The 6,205-nt window shown below is 39.6% G+C and overlaps 1 pseudogene; it reads right to left on the bottom strand.

Moving 5' to 3' along the window:
• Positions 1-355: 355 nt before the first annotated feature.
• LOC108519652 (RNA-binding protein EWS pseudogene) lies at positions 356-1,179 on the bottom strand (annotated as a pseudogene).
• Positions 1,180-6,205: the final 5,026 nt, after the last annotated feature.

The raw sequence follows: 6,205 nt of genomic DNA, 5'->3' as shown, positions 1-6,205 counted from the left end.
AAAAAAAAAAAAAAATGTTCGATTGTTCTAAAAAAATAAAAAAAGTTTAAGTTATTAACTAAGTTTAACAAACTAAATCTTTTCAATCGCTATCAGCTTCAACATCAACAAAGGGAGAAAACTATCACCAAGACTATTCAGCAACACATATACAATAATCCAGATTCACCCAGTTCACTACCTACAACGAAGACAGGCCCTTCACAATTCTAGCAACTTTTATTTCACTCTCATCTCTCACCATTTCCTTCCTGCACCCCAGGCAATTTGCTGCTCCCCAAACTCATCCCAACTCCTACATACCTCTAAGCCTTTATACTAGCTTTATACTGAGCTCCTCCCCACCTGGTGAGCACTTACTCATCAGTCGTTCAAAACTTGACGCAGAAGTCTCCTCCAGTGTAAAAGCCTGGCTGTAGGATCCAGTTTGGGGTAGGTAACTAGTGGGAGGCTGCTGCCCATAACTGCTTTGTTGACCATAGTTACGCTGCTGTCCATAGCTGCTCGGTTGCCCAGAGGTGTTCTGCTGAGAACAACTGCTCTGATCATAACTAGTCGGCTGTGTAGAGGAATAGCTGGTAGGAGGGTAGGATGGAGGTGCAGTGACTGGCTGCATGGGGTAGCTCCCAGGTACATGGGAATAACTGTAGCTACTCTGTCCATATCCTAGGCCGGGCTGGTTGTAAACCCCTGTGCTAGACTGAGGTTGACTAGTCTCAATGGGCTTGTTACCATCCTACGGTCTTGTAGGTACAGTGGCTGCTGGCTCCTGCCCATAGGCTGGGTAAGCAGGCTGAGTGCCATATGCAGACTGAGCGGTGTGGAGGCTTGGGTGGTGGTGATTGTAGCAGTGGTGGTATCATAAGCACCAGTGCCACATCCCTGGGCAGACTGGCTGTGTGCCTGGGGGGCAGTTGTAGTAGTATAACCAGTGGGAGGCTGTCCATAAGAAGTTGCATAGCCCATAGGTTGCAGTGGTCCGAGCCTGGGTATAGCTGACATCAGTGGGCTGTCCATAGGTTCCTAGCTTTGTTGCCCATATGCCTGGGTGGTCTGTGCATATCCTTGAGTGGGCTGGGCAGTGTAAGCACTGTAGCCCTGCTGCACTGCAGCTTGGCTATAGGTACTGTAATCCTTTGATGCCATTTTCTCTCCTTCCTCCTCGTCCTCTCAACGTCCGTTTCCTTCTTGCTCCCATTTAACTTTTATCTAAAAGATTATAGAAATCCTATGCTTCCCAATTTTCAAAGCTCTAATAATCTCATGCCTATATATTGAGGTCACTAAAACATTACTATAACTTTGGACATAATTCAGTGGACCAATGATAATATTTACTCTCTAAGAAAAGAAACTATGAAACAATCTAGTTCTAGATCTTTATATAAAAGATCAACAAAGTAACTCATTTTCCAGTATGAATTAATATTTATTAATTTGCTTTTTATAAATTATCTATATTAAATTATTAGTTAAGGCATCCCTGATTAATAATATTATAGAGATTAAATTGATTATAGTAGATAATTAGGTAAAAACACAACCATACAAAATTCTGTTTTAAGAATTTTGAGGATAAAATTGGGAGAAATGTGGGACAAAAATCTACAACATGGTTATTGATTTCATAGATAAATATAAACTATGTAGTTAGTCCTCCATATCTGTGGGTTTCACGTCAGCTAGGTTCAACCAACCACAGATGGAAAATATTCAGAAAAAAAGGAATAGTTTCATCTGTACTGAACATGTACAGTCCTTTTTTTCTTGTCATTATTTCCTAAACAATACAGTATAACAAGTATTTACGCAACATCATATTGAGAATTACAAGTAATCTAGCGATGAATTAAAGGATGATGTGCATAGGTTATATGCAAATAACCATGTTATATAAGGGACTTGAGCATCTGTGGATTTTGGTATTTGCAGGGATCCTGGAACCAATCCCCTGAGGATACTGATGGATGATTATATTTACTGCCACATCCCTTCAGAGCACTTTAATCTGTATTACAAGTTCTCATGTTTCCTTTTGCTTAATTACACACTTTGTTTCTACAGTAACTTTAAAGCATATAATCAGTTGCAATGTCCCTAAGGCTTTTACATGGTGAATTCTTTTCAGCTAATAAAGAGTAATAACAATGTAATCCTTGTGTAGAACTTTATCTTCTTCCTAAACATCTCTTAATTAGTATGCAATAGGATTAAATACAACTAAGTCTCACTATACCATTTTGAATAATTAGGAGGAAAAATACAAATTCTAACCTAGGCACCTAAGTCTTGTAGGAATTTACTGCCACCTTCAGGTTTTAATGAAAATGCACTGGGACTGTAGCTTTTAGATTTCCAGGTGATAGTCCCTGGTTAATATAGTAGAAATATTAATATTATTTTCTGGATTTAGAAGCAAAGTACTATCTAATTTAGATTGCAGTACAAATGCATTTCAAGAAATGCCTTTCGCCTTGTCTTTTTGTCTTTCGTGATTCTTTCAATAAAGTGTAATTGAAAATTAAAGCCTGTTCTTTATCAGCCATTATAATTATATACTGGAAGTTCCCAGATCTGTGTCCAGAATGTACTTTGTATCACAGTCTAAATCTACGGGGGCAGGGAGGGAGGGAAAACCTCTTACAGCAAACTGTTTTAAATGTTCCATGTGTCAATGCCTTCCAGCCAAAGGCCGCCAGGAACACACCTGTAGTTGCACAAGCTGGGTTTCTTGCTCACTTCAGGGAGGGAGAAACTACACCAGAGGGAACTGTGGATGTCTGAGTAAGAAGGTGTTAAAAGGGACTTACAGGATTTGGGCTTTTATTGGGAGATTTTTGGTAGGGTTCGAGGAAGTGGGCTTTGCTCTGTCATAAAATGCTATCAGGAAGTGGGGGCAATCCCATAATTTAGTATCTTAATAAGTTTTATTTATAAAGCAGGCGGAATGAAGTGAGGCTAATGCTATAATTGGTAAAGAAGCAGAAGTCATTCATGTTAGCCAGAATAGGGGAATGTATCACATTTTTTGTGGTTTGCAGACTGACTTTATTTTTGTCTCTATTTAGACAAGATGTTGTTGGGGTAGGCGTTGACCCCACTTCCTCACGGTCATACAGTGACCTTGATGTTGGTGTTCCGTGAGATTGTTTTTGTTCAACAGACCACCAAGGCCTATCTGGGATTCAGGCAGTTCCTACTTGTCAGAGACTGCTTTTCTCTTTCTCATGCGTATATTTGTAATTCCATGAATACCTTTTTTTAATTCCTTGAATTTGTGGTGAAATAAAAATAAAAGTTTTTTTATTTGTAAAAAATAAAAGTTTGTTATGATTTTTAAAGTGGATATCAACGGAATATGAAGCTCTACATATGCATCATATGTTGCAAGAGTGTGAAATCCAGCTCAATATCATTTGGAAAAAGGGGAATTTATTAGAAGACCCATGTAACATGAGGAAGACTGGAGTGTAGATGGACTATGAGTCAGCTCATAGCACGAGGTTAAATGCCAAGAAACTCCCCATCCACCTCTCATCTCTTCAGCTGTCTCCACAGGGCAGGAAACATAATTGCCTATAATTTCCAAACTTTATTGTCCCAGTTCCAACATAAGATGGAGACTGATACTTTTCCCTCCAGTTATAGTTTACGAGATCCAAGAGAAAGGTTTTAATTGGGGCAGGCTGAGTTACACGTTCACCTAGTACACTCAACTAGGACCAAGAATTGTGGAGTATTAGAGAAAGGGTTTTTTTTTTTTTNAATTAGGGAAGATTCTCTCATTTTCCATTGATTGGAATAATTTCAGAAGGAATGGTACCAGCTTCTCTTTGTACCTCTGGTAGAATTTGGTTCTGAATCCATCTGGTCCTGGACTTTTTTTGGTTAGTAGGCTCTTAATTATTGCCTCAATTTCAGAATCTGTTATTTGTCTATTCAGGGATTCAACTTCTTCCTGGTTTAGTCTTGGGAGTGTATATGTGTCCAGGGATTTATTAATTTCTTCTAGATTTCCTAGTTTATTTGCGTAGAGGTCTTTATAGTATTCTCTCATGGTAGTTTGTATTTCTGTGGGATCAGTGGTGATATCCCCTTTATGATTTTTTATTGCATCTATTTGATTATTCTCTCTTTTCTTCTTTATTAGTCTTGCTAGCAGTCTATCAATTTTGTTGATCTTTTCAGAAAAGCAGCTCCTGGATTCATTTATTTTTTGAAGGGTTTTTTTTGTGTGTGTGTCTCTATCTCCTTCAGTTCTGCTCTGATCTTAGTTATTTTTTGCCTTCTGCTAGGTTTTGAAGTTGTTTGCTCTTGCTTCTCTAGCTCTTTTAATTGTGATAATATGGTGTCAATTTTAGATCTTTCCTGCTTTCTTTTGTGGGCATTTAGTGCTATAAATTTCCCTCTACACACTGCTTTAAATGTGTCCCAGAGATTCTGGTATGTTGTGCCTTTGTTCTCTTTGGTTTCAAGGAACATCTTTATTTCTGCCTTTATTTCTTTGTATATCCAGTAGTCATTCAGGAGCAGGTTGTTCAATTTCCATGTAGTAGTGCCTTTTGAGTGAGTTTCTTAATCCTGAGTTCTAGTTTGATTGCACTGTGGTCTAAGAGACAGTTTGTTATAATTTCTGTTCTTTTTTTTTGAGACAAGAATCTCTGTCGCCCAGGCTGGAGTGCAGTGGTGCGATCTTGGCTCACTGCAAGCTCCGCCTCCTGGGTTCACGCCATTCTCCTGCCTCAGCCTCCCTGGTAGCTGGGACTACAGGCGCCTGCCACCACGCCCAGCTAATTTTTTTGTATTTTAGTATAGATGGGGTTTCACCGTGTTAGCCAGGATGGTCTCGGTCTCCTGACCTCGTGATCCGCCCGTCTCGGCCTCCCAAAGTGCTGGGATTACAGGCTTGAGCCACCGAAAGGGTTGTTCTCATTGGAACCACACGGTCAGATCAGGGAAGAAGCATTTCCTGGAAAAAGTAGAATTGAAGTTCTGGGTAAGCAAAAGATTTTTAAAAAAAGATTTAAAGCTGGGAGAAAAAAAAATCAGTTCTGGGTTCTAGAAATGTAACATTTGCTATAAAGAGAAAATAAAATAAAATAAAAGAGAGACCCAGTTAGGCCATCACAATTATTTCAGTAAAATATACCAGAGGCTTGAACTAGTGCAGCACCAGTGGGGATAGAGAGAAGAGAATGCTTTCAGTTAGAAATGTTTCAGAGTTAGAATCTACAGGACTAGCTAATTCCATAGATGTGAGGAGTCAAAATTCACAAATAGCCCTTACATAGGATTTATCATGTAATATGCCCTATTCTACACACTTGACATGTATTCATTAAGTCCTCACCACAACCTTATGAAGTATTATTTCCATTTTCAGATGGGGAAATTGAGGCACAAAAAGGTTAAGAAGTTAATGAAGGTTGACCGGGTGCAGTGGCTCATGCCTGTAATTCCAGCACTTTGGGAGGCTGAGGCAGGTGGATCACCTGAAGTCAGGAGTTTGAGACCAGCCTGGACAACATGGTGAAACCCCGTTTCTACAAAAAATACAAAAATTAGCCAGGCATGGTGGCACGAGCCTGTAATCCCAGCTACTTGGGAGGCTGAGGCAGGAGAATCACTTGAACCCAGGAGGTGGAGGTTGCAGTGAGCCGAGATCGCGCCATTGCACTCCAGCCTGGGCAACAAGAGCAAGACTCCGTCTCAAAAAAAAAAAAAAAGAAAAAAAAAAAGAAGTTACCCAAGGTCATACAGCTGATAAATGGTAGTGTTCACATCCAGCTAATCTGGCTCCAAAATTCATGAGTTTAGCCACCTGCCATGACCTCTCCAAGGTCTGAATTTGGGTGGGTGGTTGTGTACATCAAGGGTGGAAGCACAAATAGACTACATTGTAGACTGGGAGAGGAATGTGCAGAGGAGATAATATTTGGTTTTCTGTACATTAAGTTGTAAATGTTTTAAAAGAGTAATAGAGGGAAATGCCCAATGGGCAATTTGAATATATAACTCGGGTAAGGGTAGAGGCTTAAATTTAGAATTTGTTAGAACCTAAATGGTAGCTGAAGCCAATGAGTGAATGAAATCTTCTAAAAGGAGTAGAACGATGGCCTAACATGCAGCCCAGAGAAAAACAAAGAGAAGGTAGAAGAATGATCTTCAATAATGACCTAGAAATTAACTAACCCAGTGTTTCTGA

The sequence above is a fragment of the Rhinopithecus bieti genome, unplaced genomic scaffold (genome assembly GCF_001698545.2).
Source record: "Rhinopithecus bieti isolate Rb0 unplaced genomic scaffold, ASM169854v2 scaffold_2435, whole genome shotgun sequence".
Taxonomy (NCBI): domain Eukaryota; kingdom Metazoa; phylum Chordata; class Mammalia; order Primates; family Cercopithecidae; genus Rhinopithecus; species Rhinopithecus bieti.
Note: the sequence above shows the minus strand (reverse complement) of the source record. Positions and strands in the feature narration are given on the sequence as shown.